The sequence below is a fragment of the Dermochelys coriacea genome, chromosome 14, assembly GCF_009764565.3.
Source record: "Dermochelys coriacea isolate rDerCor1 chromosome 14, rDerCor1.pri.v4, whole genome shotgun sequence".
Classification (NCBI taxonomy): Eukaryota; Metazoa; Chordata; order Testudines; family Dermochelyidae; genus Dermochelys; species Dermochelys coriacea.
The window spans coordinates 28113037-28136846 of NC_050081.1; the positions used below are offsets into that span (position 1 = coordinate 28113037).

Consider the following 23810-nt stretch of genomic DNA (forward strand, 5'->3'; position numbering starts at 1 on the left):
TTAAAAGGATTGGAGAGGGAACTTTCATAACCAGAACACATGGTAAAAACATCTGGAAATTTGAAGTGTTCTGAAAAGTTACCAAACTGGAAATACTGTCCATTAACTATGGGATTTGAATTAATGTTACAGACTCACTTTCAGAAACATTTTATAGATCTCCCTCTTATGTTCTCTTTCCTTCTCCTTTTTCTTTCATTTCATCCAGTTTTACATATTTTCTCTAGCACTCATTTTCCATCTGTTTAGTTCTCCGAGTGTCCCTAATTCTTCTCTAATCTATGTCACAGATCATTTCAACTCAGGTTCCCAGTTTTCGCCACAGAATTTATCCCCTCCCCTCTGAATGCCCAATGAGCTTTCCCCTTCTTAGGATTGTTATGCTTTCACTCTTTTTATTTCAGCTTACCCCCACTTTCCCCAGGCTTCTTTCGTTACTCTTGTTTTACTTTATATTCACCATTTCCCATTTCATTTCTTCTCTCCCTTCTGGTTAGACCTGCCCCATACCTGACTCTCCATTCTGCATAGCCACTTCACCTTCATCCCGATGACATATCCCCCTCCCACCGAACTCATTCCCACAGCAGCATCACTTCCCTTGTGCCCTGGAGACCCCAATACCCAGTCCCTGGGTCTCCCTTTCCCAGGCTCCTGGCTAGTATGGAGCCTCCAGCTTCTCTCCAAAACCCCAAATCCTAATTAATTAAGTCCCTGTCACCCCACATCTGCCTGTTCTCCAGCCCAGCCCAGCTGTTAATTCTACCTTCTGCCCAGCCCCCATATAGTCCCCTCAGGGCCCCTCTGCTCCTCCTGCCATTCCAGGAGTTCTTCACCATCTCCCCCAATCCCTGGTGGTGCATGGATTGGGCTGTGGAGATGCTTCCCGGGGCCACAGAGATGAGCTATAGGTGGCTGGGTAGACAGGGTTCCTCCAGGGGCATAGAGATGAGCCAGAATTCTGGGTAGATGGGAATCCTCTGGTCATAGGGGCTAGGATGACTGTGGCTAGAGGAGCCCATTTTTTCATTTCCAGAGGGCTATTCTCCCCTTATCTCAGTGACACTGTCTGACCCAGGATCCCGAGAGTCCTCCTGGCTCACAGAGGACAGTGGCAAACAGGCTGCACAATCCCTGAGGCAATGAGATTAGCTTCTCTACCTTGATCATTCAATGCTCTCTATGGATTGACAATCCAGACTTGAGACCCGAAGCAATCTCCAGAGCCACAGAGACTTCAGAGGAAGTCCATAGGAAGAAGTCATACAGACTATTGTATGAGGGTAGAGAGGCTGATTTCAGGGTCCCCAGTAAGGTCCCCTGTGCCTCAGTGACACAGTCTGAGCCAGGATCCACCCACCCAGAGCCAAGGGAAGATTCTCTCGCCAGTGACAGATGCCAGTGGGAAAGCGAAGATCGGGGCCTCATTACCAGCATCAAAAAATTTCACCTGCCCCTGTTCGCAGTCCGGAGAAACCCAGATCCTTCTGGCGACCTGGCTCAGGGGCAGGGGAGTCACAGGGAAGGTGAGAGCCTGGAACTGACCCTCCAACTGCTGCACAGCCCAGATTCCCCCCCTCAGGGTTAAGGCTGATCCATCCCTTCCTCCTCACAGTCTCTCTAGCCACCCCCACAGCCCAGTATTTTCCATTCCCAACCTTCACCTCCCAAGAATGTCTTCCAGAGGTGAATCCCTCAGAGCCCAGGACACAGATCTCAGTGTCAAACCTCTCCGCATTATTCGGAAGATCCTGCCATGTGCCTCCCCTTCTCACACTTTTCTGATCCTCAGACAGGATGAGTCGGGGATGAGCCATGTGTGGATCTAGAGTCACATTCACTGGCACAAAGAGAATCAGAGCATTAGGGGCAGAGCTCAGCCCTGGGGGAGGCTGGGGCCATATCTCACTCTCCCTGGCTGGGACAGTCCTGGATTCCAGGGAGATGCCTCTGTCCTGGGCACCTGAGACTCAGCAGAGATGTCACTGCAGTTCTTCAGTCTATTTAATTGGAGCCACTTCATTAGTTTCTTATTTGTTTGCAATAGTTTCAGCTCCCTTCTCCCTGTGCTGGTGCTGCTCCATTCTCAGTGGCAGAGAGACAGCAAGGAAGGTATCAGAAGCTTTTAGTGAGAAGGGGGCATAAAAGGCCAGTAACAGCTTTAAACCCCAGAAGGAAGCTCCCTCCCCTAAATGCATCCTTCACTCCCAGTCTCCCAACCCAGGGAACAGAGAGGAAGATGCAGCCTGGGGAAAGAGCCAATACAGACCAGAGAGTAGGGGATGACAGTGGGTGGGGTAGCCCAATCCCCAGCCCAGAGTGAAGGGAAGAGGGCCAGCATCAGAGGGAGAGCATCTCCCTAGTCCATGAAGCAGTGAGAAGCTCCACCTGGAGAGCCCAGCCCTGCTCACAATAAAGGCAGTCGTAGGATATTGGCAAAGAGTGATAGGGGGGACCCCCTCTGCCAGGATAAAGGAGAGGTATGTGTCAGCTCTCAGAGAAGAGAGCTCTCTACTCATTACTCTCAATTTAATATTAAAAGACCTATGAATGGCTCTGAAAACCCCAAGGTCAGAGTTAAGGGTGTTTGGAAGCTGCTCAGTGAGAGTCTGTTTAACAGCATTAGGGTGACAAGGTGTCTTGATTTTATGGGTACAGTCCTGATATTCAGAGTTTTGTCTTATATGAGCACCTATTACCCCCCCCTCAATTTTTCACACTTGCTATCTGGTCATTCTAATCAGCATGGACATGAACTCAGCACTAAGGTTGGTGTCAGGATTAATTGTGTGATTTCAGCTTGGGATCTCCTTAGCATTTTAAAAAAAACCCTAGATAAGTTCATGGAGGACAGGCCCATCAATGGCCATTAGCCAGGTTGCACAGGGATGGTGTTCCTAGCCTCGGTTTGCCAGAAGCTGGGAATGGGCGACAGGGAATGGATCACTTGATTATCTGTTCATTCCCTCTGGGGCACTTAGCATTGGACACTGTCGTAAAACAGGATACTGGGCTAGATGGACCATTGGTCTGACCCAGTATGGCCATTCTTATGTTCTTAATGTTTTTATTTTTAAGGCTGGCTGTGTAATGGCTGGTGTCAGATTTTTAACTTTAGCTACAATTTCGTGAAGATGTTTTCATGGGAATTTTCTCATAATTTAAAGATAATCTACACCTGAAATCTCATCATGTCTGTGTGCTCCTAAGGATTCCTCTCTTTTTGTCTCCAGTTCAGATGGCAGAGTGTCTGGAGGGGAAAAGGAGAAAAAGAGATGTGATTTTCTGCTTTCATATTTATAAAGACATCCCCACTCTTAACTGACTTAACTTGGTTTGCAATTTGACAGAGAAAGACAGAGAGGGACAGAGACACACTCAGGCCTTTAATATAAGCATTAACTAATCTGTAACCTTCTTTTCCTCTTTCATTCAGACATCTCCCAGCAATGGAATGAACAGCCATTAGGTCTCACAACCACCTTGGAGATTAAATTTATTTTACAAATTCTCTTTCCCTTCAACATCTCCTCCCGCCCTCCACACCCCAGCTGGTTTGTCTCATTCACCAATCACCTATTGCATTTTTCCAGACCCTAGACCCAGATCTTGCAAAGACTTTAGTGTGAATGTAACTTTACACATTTTAGTCCCTTTGACATTAATGTCATGTTAAGAGTTTGCAGGGTCAGGGCTCTTAAATGTGAGCTCCTTGGGTTTATTTACTCAGCATCTCTACAGAGCTCAGCACAACAGGGCACTGATCCTCCATAGACTGAAATACAAATAATAATAAAATCATGTTATAGGTGTGAAAATTCGAGCTGGGAAAGGGTCAGCTCAATGGGCCAGATTCCCCCTGAAATGTCACTGGGATAGAGGGGGCAGTTTGTGACGCCCCTAGTCAGTGGCTGCAGAGGCTCATGCAGAACTTGGCACAGGCTAGGGAAGTCCTGAGATCCAGCCAGACTAGCACCTCCATGTTCTTTGCAAGTTCTGTAGCTGGGAGAGAAGATCAGGGTCCCAAAACGAGGCCATTTTGCTAAATTTTGGCCTCAAATGTTGTGACCTTTGGGAAGTCATGAATGAATGTGAGACATCCTGACACCTGGGCCCCTCTTACACCTACTCAATTTTTCTACTTTCCACCTGTCATTCAATAGGCATGTCATCTAATTATTGACCAGTTTGCCACAGTCCATCCCCTTCCACAGTCTCAGAGACTCATCCCAATTTCCCTTTCTAGATTCCTTCTCAGTACCTTTGAATTTCCTCAGAGCCTCCATTAGAGCAAGTTTTCTCAGAGACATTGCCGAGTCTCTTTTCCACTTCAGGAAAAATCTCCACTGGCTGCTGGAACTTCTCTTCCCTGGACAGAAATATTTTCACATTCTTATATTTCATTTAGTGACATTATAATTTGTTGTTAATGAAAGTTGCTGCTCTAATGGGCCTGCAGTTAAAATTCCTCTGCTTCTCCCAGCCTCAGAGCAAGTGCTGCACAGGCCCTGGCTGTGAAGACTTCTTGCTGAAGGTCCCATTAATATTCTTTAACTCTGGCCTGGAGAGACCAGCTCTGGAGATAAAAAGGGAATTAATTCTCCATGGCCAATTCACTCCTTGGCCTCCATGCTCTGAGGGACAGGAGGTTCCCATGTTAAGTGATGCAGAAATCTGTCGACTAGGATCTAGATTAATACACCTACTCTCCCCTCCCCAACTCATTTCACACAGATCTTCAAACAGTCCTCAGGTGGGAAAGACTCAATCATTGCTGATCTGGGCTGAATGGTAACCAGTGCCCCAGCAGTGAAAGGCCCATGTTCTATCTTCACAATCCTGAGGCAACCAGTCCCCCAAAGATGTGACATATCTATAAAAAACTTTAGGTTAATATTTCCCACTGAATAGATCATTCCAGAGTCTTCTATAAAAAGGTGAGAACCTCAGGATTAAGTTGATCAGAGAGATTTGTATCCAAAATTTGCCCCGCCCCACACATTTAGCTGTATAGCCCTGGCAAGATGTTGTTAACATCGTTTAAAAGCTCTTTCCTAGCTTGTGAAGTGTGTGTGGGAGTGAGGAGGAGCCACATACCTGCTCAAGGTGCATCTGATGTCCTAGAGGGGAAAGAGATAAAAAAAATCTCAGTCCCACCTGACAAACACTGGGGATCCCAGGGAAGGGATTTTGTTAATTTTGGAAAAAGAAGGTCTAGCCTGGACCCAGGACCATGGATTAGCTCAGCTAACGGGGCTTTCCCATCTCTCATATCTAAATGTCTCTAATTCTTCAAAGAAAAATAGTGATGTGTACATTTCAGGAATGCACACACTGAGTTTCGCTGACTGCTGGACTCCAGTGCCCATGATTTGGGAGCTCCCCTTTCCCTGTGGTGGGATGTGGGGTATTTCTAACTCAGTCTTACCTGCAGGAATTCGCTTGCTGGCTTCTGATACTTCCCCTCCATCTCACTGAGATGGGAAATCTGCTCAGAGATTTTAGTGACATTTTCATTCTCTATCTTCATAATCTCCTTGTCCGCTTTTCCAGCTGGGCCAACAGGAGTCGCTCTTGTTCCTCCAGGAACTGCCGCAGTTGCTGAAATTCAGATACAATCTTCTGCCTCTCGGTTTGTGTCTTATTCTGTAAAATTATATATATATATATATATATATATATATATATATATATATATATATATATATATATATATATATATGGAAAGGGCTGGTCAGGGACATGAATGGAGCCTGTGGTCCTTTCATGGATTGTGAAATATGGAAGAGGGAGAATTTCTTTGCACATTCCAAGACATTTAAAACTTGCCCAGGACCTGTGGTTATTAGAAAGAGGATTTTCTCAGACATTCCCATTTGGCCCCTCATGGGTGGTGGGTATCAAAAGCCAGGGCAAGCTAAGCCTCCCCTAATCCAGGCTGTGGCCCCACCGATGTGCCACCCCAAGGCCCCAGCTCCCTCCCCATCTCTCATGAAGCTGGCGGGAGCTCAACTCCTACTGGCAGCCTGGATCACGTGTCCGCCAGGGGCTGGGACTGCCCAGGGCAGCTCAGGCCGGCCTGGGGTCGGGCCAATGGCTCAGGGTGATGCTCGGGCCGGCCGGTGGCCCAGGGCTCGGGCCGGCCGGTGCAGGTGGGGTAGGCCGGCCAGTGGCTCAGGACAGCAGGGGTGGGCAGGCCAGGACTTCTCCAGCAGCATGGGGGGGCTCCTCTGGCCTTGGGGAGGGGTGGGCTGAAGGGGTTGGGATGGCAGGTTTGCCTCACTGGGGGGGGGGAAGGGGTTCACCCACTATCCATGCGGCCCCTGTATTTCTTAAAGAGATATTCCCATGTATGACATGGTTAGGATATCGCATTACCAGTGGCAAAAGAATGTAGATCCAAAGCAGAAGGAGGCAGGACTCAATACTAGAGCTTGGTGAATTTTTTGCACTAAACATTTTTGCAGGAAAAATGCAGAGTTGTCCACTCTGAAATATTTCATGAGTTCCTGTCAATTTCACCCAATGTTTTTGGCAAATAAATGAATAAAAAATCCTGGGGGAAAAATGTTTTAATTATTTTTTCAACTTGAAATTAGTTTGTTTGAAAAATTTCCTTTTAAATGGGCAAACTTGAAGCCAAACATTTTACCCAAGAAAAAATTACATTTTATTTGCTGAGTTTTAAAAAAAATATTTTTGGTTTGACCCATTTCCCCCCCCCCCCTCCCAATTTTCTGCCAATGAAAAATTCTGCTATGTGCAGAGAGCTGTGCATTGGATGCATTCAGTTCACTTTCTCAAGATTTTCGTCAAAGCCACAAAAGCTGGACATTAATTCATTACCAGAAATGAAAGCTTTGACTCTGAAGATGGAGAATAAGAGGATTTTTCAGGCCATCTGTATGGAGGTGAGCACACATGTACACACAGACACACAAAGCATCCATGATCATGGAGTAACAGATAAAAGCCAACAGTCCCCAAGGCAATAAAGGAATCTGCCTACAAACAGACCTCACAGCCCATGTCAATGCAAGTTAATAACAATGGGAACCTACCAGCTACTCATGGCTTCTCTTCTCTCTACTCAATTTAAATACCAGGAGCTTCTCTCTCTCTTCCCTCAGAATCTTCAAATGGATCTGGATTTTTTCCTGAATTAACAGAAATGATTTAGGTGGTTTGATTATTATTTTTAGGGGTGAGAGTGGGGGAATCTTTTTCAAGGCAAACCAAAAAAAAAAAAAAGCCACACAAGCAAAAAACCCCCAAAACATGACTATACTGATGAGTGGGAAACCTAGTAGATTTATGATGATATCAGAGATAATAAGGAAGTGGAGTCATTAATGAAGACTGAGTGTTTTATAGACAGACTGGGTAATTACTTGACCTTGTTTCTCCACTGATTTACACTAACATGAAACTGGGGTCACACCCTTGGCTTTTTCTTTCACTGTGTGAAATAACCTGTTTTTGAAAAGGTTTAACAAAGTGATTCAAATCCCAGAAGCCCCCAGGGTCAGAAATCTGGGCTGGGATTCTCAAAGGAGACCGGTTTCAGAGTAGCAGCCGTGTTAGTCTGTATTCGCAAAAAGAAAAGGAGTACCCGTGGCACCTTAGAGACTAACAAATTTATTAGAGCATAAGCTTTCGTGAGCTACAGCTCACTGTAGCTCACGAAAGCTTATGCTCTAATAAATTTGTTAGTCTCTAAGGTGCCACGGGTACTCCTTTTCTTCAAAGGAGACCAATATCCATTGAATTTCAGCCCTGAACCCATTGGGATGGGACTGGCTGGACAGAACTGGTCTTAACACTAGGACAAACCCCATTAAACATGCTGATTTTTGTAAAGTATGGTTGGGGTTTGCCCTAGTGCTGTCCTGAACCCTTCAAGTGGCAATGCCACCTGGGCAGCTATTCCACAGCTCCCAGCAAAGCTCCCAGCAACAGCAGGTTCTGGGGATTTCAAAATGCCGCACTGTGGGAGAGTGGCATAAGAGCTAATGGAACCACTTTGGCTGGTCCTTCAGACTGGCGCAGGGCAGCACCACCCAGGCATTAGCTTTGCTGCAATCAATCCAAATGTATCTGACATGGAGCTGCGCTGCCTGGAGTGCAGTGAGCTCCTCTAGCACAGACCAGCATCTCAGTTTAACCCCTCATGAAGCAACATGGGAATTCAGAATCCTATGGAGAAACTCTCTCTCCTTGCTGGCCTTAGGGTCTTTCTCAAAGAGTCTTTCCCTTCTAACAGACTTCATCACTGCTAGGCGCTGCCAGGCCAGCAGCAGCATTCTCTCATAGTTTGGGCACTGGCATGGGCCTTGAGAGACCTGGGTGCTATTTTCCACCCTGCCACTGTCCTGCTGGGGGACCTTAGGCAATTCATTTCCCCACTCTGGACCTCATCTGGGGTCTGTAGTGGCTACTGGGATGCAAATTACAACAATGATAATAAATGGTATGATACAAAACAGTAATGACAACACCAGCTTTTTAACTCGATGTTCTCCATCCTGAAGGTGACTCTCTCACATAGACCAGCCTGCAGGTACTGTGATTTAAACCTCACTAACCATTTAACAAAATTTCTGTTATGTAGAAAGTTCCCTATTTCACCAGTGGGAGCTGGGTTTGAAAAAGAGTCAGCTTCTTAGGTAAAAAGTTTCCCACATTAGACATCTTTAAAGTCTTCATTGTTGGCCCTTCCTGCCACCCAGCTGTATCATTTTTTGCTGTTCTTGCCACCCAGCCGCATTTACTTTTTATAATATTTTCCTTACAATGAAAGCTTTACAGCGCTGAATGATGCAGTCACACCTGTGACATGTAACTTGCACCTGTAATTCAAATCCAAAGCTGTTACTCATTAAACATGATGGCAATTCCCTACCTTGTACTCCTGGGCAGCCTCCTTTATGGGAACCAGAGTGTGAGCTCAGTGAATCTGGGACAGATGGCAAACCACACAGATGGGGGTTTGATCCTCTTCACAGAACAGTTTGAGGGGCTCCTGGTGTTCCCCACATACCCTCTCCCCTCCTGCTCCCTTTGATGCCTGTAAACTCAGCCGTTTGGCTAGTTCTATGACATTCGCTAGCTGCCTGTTTTGTCTGAGATTTCTCTGTTGCACAGGTTGTCTGCACTGAGGGCAGGAGACATCTGTATTGGATCCCTTCCAGCACTGGCTGATGCAGGCTTGGCAGAAATTGTGCTCACACTCCAGAGTGACAGGTTCTCTGAAATACTCCAGACAGATGGGACAAGTAGCTTCATCCTGGAGACTTTCCACAGAGTTCCCTGCACCCATGGCTCCCTCTGGACAGTGTAACAGGCTGAGTAAGGTTCACTTTCCTGAGCTCAGAAATACGCCCCTCCTGTAGCAGCAACTGGGCGATTCCCTTCCTGAAACTGACTCTGCTGGTTGCTGAGCTGGAATGAGCCCCCTGGTGACATTACTGTTCTGGAAGCTTTTGTGAAAATGATACCACTAGGCTAGGCTTGGATCCTGCAACCAGCTCCCTGTGCTGGTGTGGAGAGTCACTGGGGCTTCATAGGGATGTAACCCTTCTGTCAGGTATAATCAGCAGCAACCTGGGCTGTGTTCAATATATAGGGGTTCCTCTTCAACAATACTACACAGAACGGACTTGCACTCCCACCCAGTAACCTAGGAAAATTACACACCATCCCTAGGTGCCTCTAAGAGGCAATACTTCCCCACTTGCAAGCACAGAGTCTAGAAAAGAAACTTCTCTCCTTTCATCAAAAGTCACCTGACATTTATTAGGGAAAATGCTGCAAGCAGGATTCATAATAAAATTGTGAGCAGGACACTCACCCAAGAGCATGTGGGGCAGTGTCTTCTGCCTCATGTTCTTGAGTTCTACCACCAAAAGTTTCTTTACTGTGCCCCTCTCTGCTCCCTCTCCACACAACACTCACTGGGTTTGTCCTTGGTCAGGGAGGACCCAGGGTTCAGAGGTGCACCTGTGTGATTTGCCTCCCACCCAGGAAAGAAGGCCCTTGCTTGCTCCACCATCTTAGCACTTGCTCTGGCTGGCCACCTTGCCAGCTGCCATTCCACTCCACTGGCCGCCTTTGCCAGCCACCACTCTTGACAGCCACCTGCCTCTCTGTAAGTTAGGCCCTATCTACACTGGCAAGTTTCTGCACAGTAAAGTAGCTTTCTGTGCTGTAACTCCCGAGCTGTACACATTGCCAAGCCACTTAGTGCGCAGAAATTGTGCAGATGCAGCGTGTGAGGGGTTGGATCACAGAAACCCCTTTGGGACTGCTACCTGATGTGCCTAGACTACCTCTGAGCCCATTTTCCCTGCCAGCTTGGGACTTCAGTACCTTGCCTGGTTTGAGCTAGACATGCTTGCCTGCTGCAAACACAGATCCAAGTCTGAACCACGTCCCCCAAAAGCTGCAGGCTTAACTGAAAACAGCTTAAGAAGTGCTCCTGTCTCCAGCACTCAGATACCCAGCTCCCAATGGGGTCCAAACCCCAAATAAATCTGTTTTACCCTGTATAAAGATTATACAGGGTAAACCTCATAAATTGTTCGCCCTCTATAACACTGATAGAGAGATATGCTCAGCTGTTTGCCCCCCCCCCCCCCAGGTATTAATACATACTCTCAGTTAATTAATAAGTAAAAAGCGATTTCATTAAATACAAAAAGTAGAATTTAAGTGGTTCCAAGTAATAACAGACAGAACAAAGTGAATTACCAAGCAAAACAAAGTAAAACACACAAGTCTAAGCCTAGTACAGTAAGAAACTGAATACAGATAAAATCTCACCCTCAGAGATGTTTCAATAAGCTTTTTTCACAGACTGGATGCCTTCCTAGTCTGGGCCCAATTCTTTCCCCTAGTACAGTCTTTGTTCCAGCTCAGGTGGTAGCTAGCAGATTTCTCATGACTGCAGCCCCCTTTGTTGTGTTCTACCCCGTTATATAGCTTTGGCACAAAGCGGGAATCTTTTTCTCTTTGGGTCCCCACCCCTCCTTCTAAATGAAAAGCCCCAGGTTTAAGATGGATTTCAGTACAGGTGACATGATCACATGTCACTGTAAGACTTCCTTACCCACTTGCCAGCACACATGTATACAGGAAGACTTACAAGTAAACAGAGCCATTTACAACCAATTGTCCTGGTTAATGGGAGCCATCAAGATTCCAAGCCACCATTAATGGCCCACATTTTGCATAAATACAATAGGACCTCAGAGTTGTATTTCTAGTTTCAGATACAAGAGTGATACATTTATACAAATAGGATGAACACACTCAATAGATTATAAGATTTGTAATTATACCTTACAAGAGACCTTTTTCATGAAGCATATTCCAGTTACATTATATTCACACTCATTAGCATATTTTCATATCATATGGCGTGCACCATCACACAATGCTCTAAAAAAATCACCCCAACAAGAGGCGTAGAGCTTTCTGCACCGGGGCTACAGTGCTGCAATTGGCCTCCAGGAGGTGTCCCACAATGCCAGTTCTCATCTCTCTGGCCATTGGTTTGAACTCTACTGACCTGCCCTCAGGTGACCAACTATCAGCCCCACCCCATACATTCCTTTGCAAATTTGAAAGTCCCCTCCTTGTTTGCTTGGTGACTGTGCAGTGGTCTCAGTGCATCTTTCCAGGTGGCCATGCCTGCTCCACGCACCAGGCGATCCCCCGCTTGGAGCAATGCCGAGCTGCTGGACCTCATCAGCATCTGGGGAGAGGAGGCTGTGCAGTCACAGCTGAGCTCCAGCCGTAGGAATTATGATACCTAGATGCATGATAGAAAAGGGCCATGACCAGGACACACTGCAGTGCAACGTCAAAGTGAAGGAGCTGCGTAACGCCTACCAGAAGGCGCGGGAGGCAAACCGCCACTCCAGGGCTGCGCCCACGAGCTGCCGGTTCTACAAAGAGCTGGATGCGATACTCAGTGGCGACCCCACCTCCACTGCAAAGGCCCCTGTGGATACTTCGTTGGCTTGCGTGCCAGTCGAGAGCGCACTGAGCCAGGAGGAGGAAATCTTGGATGAACAGGGGGAGGGGGATCCAGAGGCAGATGATGACTTAGAGGCCAGAGATGCATGCAGCCAGGAGTTCTTTTCTACCCCGGAGGAGCCTAGCCAGTCACAGCTCTCAGATGTTGGCAAAGCACAAACAGGAGAGGAGGTCCCTGGTAAGTGGATCTGATTTAGGGAATTGCTGAAGTGAGTTGTTGGGGGCAGGACAGTTGCAGAAAGCAGGCTTGTCTCCCACCTCATGCCTAGTCTGAGCGACAGAACAGGCTGTTGATTGACTCCCTCACTTCATGGGAATCTCCCTCAGAGATCTCCAGGAAACTCTCATGGAAATACTGGGCAATGCGCTGCCGCAGGTTCCTCAGCAGAGCTGCTTTGTTTCTTGCCACATTAACAGTAACTTTCTCTTGCCATCTTTCCGTGGGGGGGTGCACGTGCGGGGGGGGGGGCGTTGCCGCACACAGGCTAGCTGCATAGGGGCCAGGGCAGAAGCCACAGGCTTGGAGAAGACCCTCCCTTAATTCTCTGCTCTCCCTCAGCAGTGATATATCTTCCATAATGATCATATCCTGTGGAAAGTGTGGGGACAGGAATGATTATCAGCCCCACCCTACAGTGCTGGCTCTCCCCAAGTGCCCAAGAGCCACGTGCCCAGTGTACAGCAGAGTCCAGGAACAGTGATTTACCCTGCCCCTGTGGCTACTCACCATTTTGGGGGTCTTGTGGCTTGTGTGCTTGCCTGGGGCCAGCCAGTTAGTGACAGGTGTGACACTACTGGTTGTGTTTTAAAGCACTGAAACAGTGGTGTCTGTGTTGCAAACACAGCACCCACTGCATCGTACTCCAAAGGAGAAGGTTGGGTATGATCCCTGGACATCCACAACTCTGTAGCCGTCCAGGGACCCTTCCTCCTCTTGAGACCTTCCCCTCCTTCATCCCCCTCCCTGCTGATTATTTTTTTTTCATTTGTCTCTCTCCTCTGGTTGTTGTCTTTCAATAAAAGAATTGTGTTTGTTTGAAAGCAATCTTTATTCTATTAAGTGAAAGCAAAAAGAGCACAAACATGATATAGTTCTGTGGTGACCTAGAATCCTATTTTCGACGTCTCAGACTCAAGGAATATTTCCAACACACCTCTGACCAACATATTAACCCACAGAGACCTTCCTGCCAACACTACAAAAAGAAGGATTCTGGGTGGACTCCTCCTGAAGGTCGAAACAGCAGCCTGGATTTCTACATAGACTGCTTCCGCCGACGTGCACGAGCTGAAATTGTGGAAAAGCAGCATCACTTACCCCATAACCTCAGCCATGCAGAACACAATGCCATCCACAGCCTCAGAAACAACTCTGACATCATAATCAAAAAGGCTGACAAAGGAGGTGCTGTCGTCATCATGAATAGGTCAGAGTATGAACAAGAGGCTACTAGGCAGCTCTCCAACACCACTTTCTACAAGCCATTACCCTCTGATCCCACTGAGAGTTACCAAAAGAAACTACAGCATTTGCTCAAGAAACTCCCTGAAAAAGCAAAAGAACAAATCCGCACAGACACACCCCTGGAGCCCTGACCTGGGGTATTCTATCTGCTACCCAAGATCCATAAACCTGGAAATCCTGGACGCCCCATCATCTCAGGCATTGGCACCCTGACAGCAGGATTGTCTGGCTATGTAGACTCCCTCCTCAGGCCCTTCGTTACCAGCACTCCCAGCTATCTTCGAGACACCACTGACTTCCTGAGGAAACTACAGTCCATTGGTGATCTTCCTAAAAACACCATCCTAGCCACTATGGATGTAGAAGCCCTCTACACCAACATTCCACACAAAGATGGACTACAAGCCGTCAGGAACAGTATCCCCGATACTGTCACGGCTAACCTGGTGGCTGAACTTTGTGACTTTGTCCTCACCCATAACTATTTCACATTTGGTGACAATGTATACCTTCAAATCAGCGGCACTGCGATGGGTACCTGCATGGCCCCACAGTATGCCAACATTTTTATGGCTGACATAGAACAACGCTTCCTCAGCTCTCGTCCCCTAATGCCCCTACTCTACTTGCGCTACATTGATGACATCTTCATCATCTGGACCCATGGAAAAGCAGCCCTTGAGGAATTCCACCATGATTTCAACAATTTCCATCCCACCATCAACCTCAGCCTGGACCAGTCCACACAAGAGATCCACTTCCTGGACACTACGGTGCTAATAAGCGATGGTCACATAAACACCACCCTATATCGGAAACCTACTGACCGCTATTCCTACCTACATGCCTCTAGCTTTCATCCAGATCATACCACTCGATCCATTGTCTACAGCCAAGCGCTACGATATAACTGCATTTGCTCCAACCCCTCAGACAGAGACAAACACCTACAAGATCTCTATCATGCATTCCTACAACTACAATACCCACCTGCTGAAGTGAAGAAACAGATTGACAGAGCCAGAAGAGTACCCAGAAGTCACCTACTACAGGACAGGCCCAACAAAGAAAACAACAGAACGCCACTAGCCATCACCTTCAGCCCCCAACTAAAACCTCTCCAACGCATCATCAAGGATCTACAACCTACCCTGAAGGACGACCCATCACTGTCACAGATCTTGGGAGACAGACCAGTCCTTGCTTACAGACAGCCCCCCAATCTGAAGCAAATACTCACCAGCAACCACACACCACACAACAGAACCACTAACCCAGGAACCTATCCTTGCAACAAAGCCCGTTGCCAACTCTGTCCACATATCTATTCAGGGGATACCATCATAGGGCCTAATCACATCAGCCACACTATCAGAGGCTCGTTCACCTGCACATCTACCAATGTGATATATGCCATCATATGCCAGCAATGCCCCTCTGCCATGTACATTGGCAAAACTGGACAGTCTCTACGTAAAAGAGTGAATGGACACAAATCAGACGTCAAGAATTATAACATTCAAAAACCAGTTGGAGAACACTTCAATCTCTCTGGTCACTCGATCACAGACCTAAGAGTGGCTATACTTCAACAAAAAAGCTTCAAAAACAGACTCCAACGAGAGACTGCTGAATTGGCATTAATTTGCAAACTGGATACAATTAACTTAGGCTTGAATAGAGACTGGGAATGGATGAGTCATTACACAAAGTAAAACTATTTCCCCATGGTATTTCTCCCTCCCACCCCACCCCCCACTGTTCCTCTGATATTTTTGTTAACTGCTGGAATTAGCCTACCTTGCTTGTCACCATGAAAGGTTTTCCTCCTTTCCCCCCCCCCCCCCCCCCGCTGCTGGTGATGGCTTATCTTAAGTGATCACTCTCCTTACAGTATGTATGATAAACCCATTGTTTCATGTTCTCTCTCTCTCTCTCTGTGTGTGTGTGTATATAAATCTCTCCTCTGTTTTTTCCACCAAATGCATCCGATGAAGTGAGCTGTAGCTCATGAAAGCTTATGCTCTAATAAATTTGTTAGTCTCTAAGGTGCCACAAGTACTCCTTTTCTTTTTGCGAATACAGACTAACATGGCTGCTACTCTGAAACCTGTCAAAAAGAGCACTGCAAACCAACATAAAATTATATTAAGGCCCCTTCTTGCATCATGTGCATCAATCACCTCCTAGCATTACAAGCACTGCAATCCTGAGCATAGCAACAAATATTAGTGGCTTTCAACTTCAAATTATTGCCTCAAAGCATCCCTGATCCCTATGGCTCCATGCTGTGCCCCTCTAATAGCCCTGGTCTCTGGCTGTTCAAACTCAGCCTCCAGGCGCTGAATCTCTGCGGTCCAGCAGGCTTTTAAATGGCCAAATGCATATGCCACAGTCATTCTGCACTTGCTCAGCCTGTTGTTGAACTGCTCCTTGCTGCTGTCAAGTTGCCCTGTGTATGGCTTCATGAGCCACGGCATTAAGGGGTAGGTGGGGTCTCCCAGGATCACAGTGGGCATTTCAACTTCCCCTATGGTGATCTTCTGGTCCAGGAAAAAAGTCCCTGCTTGCAGCTTTTTGATCAGGCCAGTGTTCCAAAAGATGGGTGTGTCATGCACCTTTCCAGACCAGCCTGTGTTAATGTCTGTGAAACACCCACGGTGATCCATAGGTGCCTGGAGAACCATTGAGAAATACTCTTTGCCAATAACGTACTCTGTGGCTAGGTGGTCTGTTGCCAGAATCGCCACTCCACAGTTAGGGAAGCCCATTTGTGCAAAGCCATCCACAATGTCATGCACGTTGCCCAGAGTCACGGTCTTTCAGAGCAGGATGAGATTAATGGCTCTGCACACTTCTAATCAACACAACTCCAATGGTTGACTTTCCCCCTTGAACTGGTTAGCAACCCATTAGTAGCAGTCTGGAGTAGCCAGCTTCCACAGTGCAATCGCCTCGTGCTTCTCCAGCGACAGGGTGGCTCTCATTCTCGTGTCCTTGTGCCGCAGGGCTGGGGCGAGCTCATCACAGTTCCATGAATGTGGCTTTCCTCATGCAAAAGTTCTGCAGCCACTGCTAGTCATCCCAGATGTGCATGACGATGTGATCCCACCACTCAGTGCTTGTTTCCCCGAACTCAATAGCGGCGTTCCACTGTGGTCAGCACCTCCATGAATGCCACAAGCAATCTCATGTCTAAGGTAGTATGAATGGCGAGATCAGTGTTGCACTCCTCTTGCCTTTGTAGTTTAAGGAATAACTCCACTGCCACTCATGACATATTGGTCAGAGCGAGGAGCATACTGGTCAACAGTGCAGGATCCATTCCTGCAGACCGAAGAGGCAAAGCACGCAGTACACAAACCATTGAAAGATGGTACCAAATGTGGATGGAAGCACAGGGATTGCTGGGATGTGAAGCAATGCATCACGGGGCATTAGGACAGGACCCACGATGCCCCGCGCCCCCTTCTGCCTTCCCACAAGTCTTAGCGGCAAAAGAGAAAGGTGTTCTGTGGGATAGTTGCCCAGAGTGCACCACTCTGAATAGCGCTGTAAGTGCCACAAGTGTGAACACGCTATTGCGCAGGCAGCTGTCAGTGTGAACACAGAACAGCGGTTTTCCTTCTGCAGTCTCTGAGCGGCACTTTAACTGCTATTGCAGTTAACTTTGCAAGTGTAAACATGCCCTTAGTCTCTTATGGTTCCACCCAACCTTAGCCCTGGTCTACAATACGGGGTTAGGTCGAATTTAGCCATGTTAGATCGATTTTAAAAATGAATGCGTCTACACAACAAACCCCTTTCCGTCAACCTAAAGGGCTCTTAAAAATTGACTTCTGTACTCCTCCCTGGTGAGAGGAGTAGTTCTAAAATCGATCTTGCTGGGTCAAATTTGGGGTAATGCAGACGCAAATCGACAGTATTGGCCTCTGGGAGCTATCCCAGAGTGCTCCAATGTGACCACTCTGGTCAGCACTTTGAACTCCGATGCACTAGCCAGGTACACAGGGAAAGCCCTGGGAACTTTTGAATTTCCATTTCCTGTTTGGTCAGCGTGGCGAGCTCAGCAGCACAGGTTACCATGCAGTCCCCCCAGAATCGCAAACGAGCTCCAGCATGGACCAAAAGGGAGACACTGGATCGGATTGCTGTGTTGGGAGAAGAATCTGTCCCGGTCGAACTCCGATCAAAAAGAAGAAATGCTAATATATTTGCCAAAATTTCACAGGGCATGTTGGACAGAAGCTACAACAGGGACACACAGCAGTGCCATGTGAAAGTTAAGGAGCTCAGGAAAGCCTACCAAAAGACAAAGGAGGCAAACGGTTGCTCCGGGTCACAGGCCCATAAATGCCACTTCTATGATCAGCTGCATGGCATTCTAGTGGGGGACCCTACCACTACCCCACCACTGTCCATGGACATGTGCAAGGGGGGAGTTTCACACAACAGGGCGGAGGATTTTGTGGATGAGAAAGAGGAGAAGGAGGAGAATGCGCAGCAGGCAAGCGGTGAATCCGTCCTCCCTGGCAGCCAGGACCTTTTCATCACCCTGGAGCCAATACCCTCCCAAGGCGGGATCCCCAACACTGAAGCCTGAGAAGGCACCTCTGGTGAGTGCACATTTGTAACTACAGTACAGGGTTTAAAAGCAATAGCATTAATATTTGATTTGCCCTGAAGAATTGGGATGCATTCACAGCCATTACAGCTATTGGAAAAGTCTGTTCACATGTCTGGGGATGGAATGGGAATCCTCCAGGGACATCTCCATGAAGCTCTCCTAGAGGTACTCTGAAAGCCTTTGCAGAAGGTTTCTGGGGAGGGCTGCCTTATTTTGTCCTCCACAGTAGGACACTTTAGCACTCCAAGCCAGTAGCAAGTATTCTGGAATCATTGCAGCACAAAGCATGGCAGCGAACGGTCCTGGGCTTTGGTCACATTCAAGCAACATTCGATCTATATCTTTCTGTGCTAGCCTCAGGAGAGCATTCATGGTCACCAGATTGAAATAGGGGAATTTTTGCAAGGGAACAGTAAAAGGACCCCTTTCATGCTGGGCTGTTTGCGCTTGGCTAAAAGGGATCATCCCAGAGAATAGCCACATGGTAGGGTTGGGGGAGGTGTGTGCTACACTTCCACCCGAAAACCGCAGCCCCTCCTTTTAAATGTGAAATCCATCTGACATTGCTTGCTCTGGAAAAAGAGGGTACTGCAGTTTGAAACCATTCCCACACATTATGAAGGTTAAGAAGCCAACCCCACGTACCAAAAGGCTTTACCATGGCTGCCTGGAAACCGAATTCTGTTGCCCAGCTGTTTGTGATGTGTCACCATACTGGCAGGCGCTCAATATAAAAAGGCAAAATGCGACCTTGTAGCTAAAGCACATGTGCTGTCTACTATGAATTGCTTGATTCACTGTGAAAGAGTCTCCCTTTTGTTCTCAGAAATGTACCATCTTAAATTTTACTCTCCCTTTTTATCTCCCCCCAGGTGCAAATGTTTCTATGCTCCCTGTCATCTCCGTCCCTGAGGTTATCGCAGATTAGAAGATGAAAAAAACCACACTTGTGATGACATGTTTTCCGAGCTCATGCAGTCCTCCTGCACTTAATGCATGGAGGCATTCAGTAGTAGAGGCCAGGAAAGCATTAAGTGAGCACCAAGAGCAGAGGCAGGAGGCGATGCTGAGGCTAATGGGGGAGCAAATGGACATGATGAAGCATCTGTTGCAGCTGCAGGAAAGCCAACAGACACAGACCCCCGCTGCATTGGTTGTATAACCTCTTGCCCTCCTCCAAGTTCCATATCCTCCTCACCCAGATGTCCAAGAATGCAGGGGTGGCGGGGGAGGCTCTGGGCACCCAGACACTCCACTCCAGAAAATGGCCCAACCAACAGAAGGCTGTCATTCAAACAGTTTTGATTTGTAGTGTGGCTACAATAAGCCATGTGGTCTTGTCCTTCCCTCCTGCCCCACCCGGGCTACCTTGTCAGTTCTCACTTTTTTTAATTAATAAAGAAAGAATGCATGTTTTCAAAACAATAGTTACTTTATTTTGAGGGGGGCGGGTGTTTGGCTTACAGGATATTAAAATCAACAAAGGGAGTGGGTTTGCATCAAGGAGAAACACACACAACTGTCACACCGTAGCCTGGCCAGTCATGAAACTGGTTTTCAAAGCCTCTCTGATGTGCAGTATGCCTAGCTGTGCTCTTCTAATCGTCTTGGTGTCTGGCTGCTCAAAATTGGCTGCCAGGCAATTTGCCTCAACCTCCCACCCCGCCATAAACATCTCCCCCTTACTCACAGATATTATGGACCGCACAGCAAGCAGCAATAATGATGGGAATGTTGGTTGTGCTGAGGTCTAACCTAGTCAGCAAACAGTGCCAGCGAGCTTTTAAACTTCCAAAGGCACATTCTACCATCATTCTGCACTTGCTCAGCCTATAGTTGAACTGCTCTTTACTGCTGTCCAGGCTGCTTGTGTACAGCTTCATGAGCCATGGGAATAAGGGGTAGGCTGGGTCCCCAAGGATAACTATTGGCATTTCAACATCCCCAATGGTAGTTTTCTGGTCTGGGAAGCAAGTCCCTTTTTTCAGCTGCTCGAACAGCCCAGAGTTCCTAAAGATGCAAGCGTCATGCACCTTTCCTGGCCATCCCACGTTGATATCGGTGAAACGTCCCTTGTGATCCATCAGTTCTTGCAGCACCATTGAGAAGTACCCCTTGCATACTGGTTGGCAAGGTGGTCCAGTGCCAAGATAGGGATATGCGTTCTGTCTATCACCCCACCGCAGTTAAGGAACCCCATTGCAGCAAAGCCATCCACTATGACCTGCACATTTCCCAGAGTCACTACCCTTGATAACAGAACGTCAGTGATTGCATTGGCTACTTGGATCACAGCAGTCCCCACAGTAGACTTGCGCACTCCAAATTGATTCCCGACTGACCGGTAGCTGTCAGGCTTTGCAAGCTTCCACAGGGCTGTTGTCACTTGCTTCTCAACTGTCAGGGCCGCTCTCCTCTTGGTATTCCTGTGCTTCAGGGCAGGGGAAAGCAACTCACAAAGTTCAAGGAAAGTGGCCTTACGCATGTGAAAGTTTCACAGTCACAGTGAATCATCCCATACCTGCAACGCTATGCAGTCCCACCAGTCTGTGCTTGTTTTCCGGGCCCAGAATCAGCATTCCATCGTATCAACCAGCCCCACTGCCGCCATGATGTCCCAATTGCCACAGCCCATGCTTTCAGGAATGTCTGTGTCCATGTCCTCCTCACAATCGTCCTCGTGCTGGCGTCTTAGCCCAGTTCTGCACATACTCCAGGATAATGCGTGAGGTGTTTACAATGCTCACAACAGCAGCGGTGAGCTGAGCGGGATCCATGCTTGCCATGGTATGGCGTCTGCATGGGTAACCCGGAAAAAAGGCGCGAAACGATTGTCTGCCATTGCTTTCACAGAGGGAGGGGTAACTGAAGATATGTACCCAAAACCACCCGTGACAATGTTTTTGCCCCATCAGGCATTGGGAGCTTAACCCAGAATTCCAATGGGCAGCAGAGACTGCGGGAACTGTGGGATAGCTACCTGTAGTGCACCGCTCCGTAAGTCGATGCTAGCCACAGTATTGAGGATGTACTCAACCAACTTAATGTGCTTAGTGGGGACATACATGATTGACTGTATAAAATCAATTTCTAAAAATCAACTTCTGTAAACTTAACCTCATTTCATAGAGTAGACATAAAATGACTTCTAATGGAGCCTATCTTTGAACACTGAGGAGGAATAGGTCAAACCAGATCATGGACTTTTAGGCAGAGTCCACACCTCTTGGCAGAAACAGCTGTCCCCACCTCTGACTTTCAGAGGGTTCTGGCATTTGAGCCCCTGACTTAGCGAGCTCCTTTCAACTGTGGGTGCCCCCCTCAACCAGGGCATAATAAGTACAGTTCTGCTCCCCTTTACTCATACAAAAAAAAAAACAAACCAACATTGGTAACATTCCACTACCCCTGCATTCAGTACCAAAGTGATTTGTAATTCAACACTAGCCAAAGTTGATCACTTTGAGCAACACATTTCTATCTCCTGGATACCTAGGCAGAATAGGTGTGTTCATGTAAATACAGTTTGCTCCTGAAGTCTCTCCCCATCCCCAGATAGCTGGCAGGGGAGAGCTCATTCAGACCCTGCTTACAGTGGCATCAGCATCCACCTGTGATTATGAGATTGCAGGAGCTGGGGATGTGTGACTAATGAGAGAAGTGAAATTCACAGGCTATAAAGTTGGTTAAACTGGAATCGTCTCAAAATCCTGATTCTCATTCACACTAAGGTTGCTCTGACAATGACCGTCCTTGTCCTGAGGGATCTCCCTATTTCAATTCCTCATTTATTTTAAGAAATCCAATAATATTTTTAGAACATTCCATTGGGGGCACAGGCAAGAAACCTAGAATGGCTCTGAACAATTATGGCTCCCCCTGTCTGGCAGTATTTCAATTTCCCAACTTGACTTATTATCCTCCTATCTCCTTTTTGTTGAGTCATCTTTGTGGACATTAGATATGGCTGCACCAACCCTACCATGGGTTCACATTGAATGAGAACTAGTTCTCGCTCTCCCCATTAGTGACTTCCAAGCTCCCACAAGCTTGGTCACACTTAGTTAGAAAGTTCTGATTCCATCCATTCTTCCATGTAGAGGCAGTTCTAAGGGGCAATCCAGTATTTAAAATCAGTGGCAAAATTTGATGTGGAGGGATTGGATGGAGAGAGGAATCACCACCATGTAACAGCTAATTGACAATTATAAAACTACCCACCTGCACATTTAAGGAAGCTCACTGGAGCTATTTACAAGTAAATATACTGAATTTGAGAATAATCATAGAATCGTAGGACTGGAAGGACTCAAGAGGTTGTCTAGTCCAGTCCCCTGCACTCATAGCAGGACTAAGTATTATCTAAACCATCCCTTACAGGTTTTTGTCTAACCTGCTTTTAAAGATCTCCAGTGAAGGAGATTCCACAATCTCCTTGGGTGATTTTCTCCAGTGCTTTACCACCCTAATGTTTTTTCCTAATTTCCAACCTAAACCTCCCTTGCAGCAATTTAATCTCAGTGCTTCTTGTCCTATCCTCAGAGGTTAAGGAGAACAATTTTCACCCTCTTCCCTGTAACAACCTTTTATGTACTTGAAAACTGTTATCATGTCCCACCCTTAGTCTTCTCTTCTTCAGACTAAACAAACCAATTTTTTCAGTCTTTCCTCATAGATCACATTTTCTAGATCATTGATTATTTTTGTTGTTCTTCTCTGGACTTTCTCCAATTTGTCCACATCTTTCCTGAAATGTTGCACCCACAACTAGACACAATACCCCAGCTGAGGCCTAATCAGTGCAGAGTAGTGTGAAAGAATTACTTCTTATGACTTGCTTGCAACACTCCTGCTAATGCATCCCAGAATGTTGGCTCCCCCACCCCCGCAACACTGTTGACTCATATTTAGCTTGTGATCCACTATAACCCCCAGATCCCTTTCTATAGTACTCTCTTAGGCAGTCATTTCCCATTTTGTATATGTGCAATTGATTGTTCCTTTCTACATGGAATACTTTGCATTTGACCTAATTGAATTTCATCCTATTTAGTTCAGAGCATTTCTCCAGTTTGTTGAGATCATTTTGAATTTTTATCCTATCCTCCAAAGCACTTGCTTGCTATCATCTGCAAACCTTATAAGTGTACTCTCAATGCCATTATCCAAATCATTGATAAAGATATTAAACAGAACCAGACCAAGAACTGATTCCTGCAGGACCCCACTTGATATGCCCCTCCAGCTTGACTATGAACCACTGATAACTACTCTCTGGGAATGGTTTTCCAACCTGTTATGCACCCACATTATAGTAGCACCATCTAAGTTGTATTTCCCTAGTTTGTTTATGAGAAGGTAATGTGAGACAGTATAAAGAATCTTACTAAAGTCAAGATATACCACATCTACTACTTCTCCCTAGCCACAAGGCTTCTTACCCTGTCAAAGAAAGCTATTAGGTTGGTTTACACGATTTGTTCTTGACAAATCCATGCTGACTGTTGATAAACTTAAACCATTTATGGATCTTCAGCAACAATTTGGTTTACCCTGCTCTGGAGCATTTAAATAACTCCAGTTAAAGCACTGACTTACCAATGTATTTGGACTGGATGCATAGGGAGCTCCAGAACTTTTATTATTTTGTAGGAAACTTCCTGGATTTACTTAGCCAGG

At 46.8% G+C, this 23810-nt stretch overlaps 1 protein-coding gene and 1 pseudogene across 1 annotated transcript in view; both read right to left on the bottom strand.

Moving 5' to 3' along the window:
* The window catches only part of LOC119842761 (zinc finger protein 436-like), a 380355-nt gene that overhangs the window by 76549 nt on the left and 279996 nt on the right, over positions 1–23810 (bottom strand). The gene's annotated exons all lie outside the window — the stretch shown is intronic.
* Positions 1328–9319, bottom strand: LOC119842770 (annotated as a pseudogene).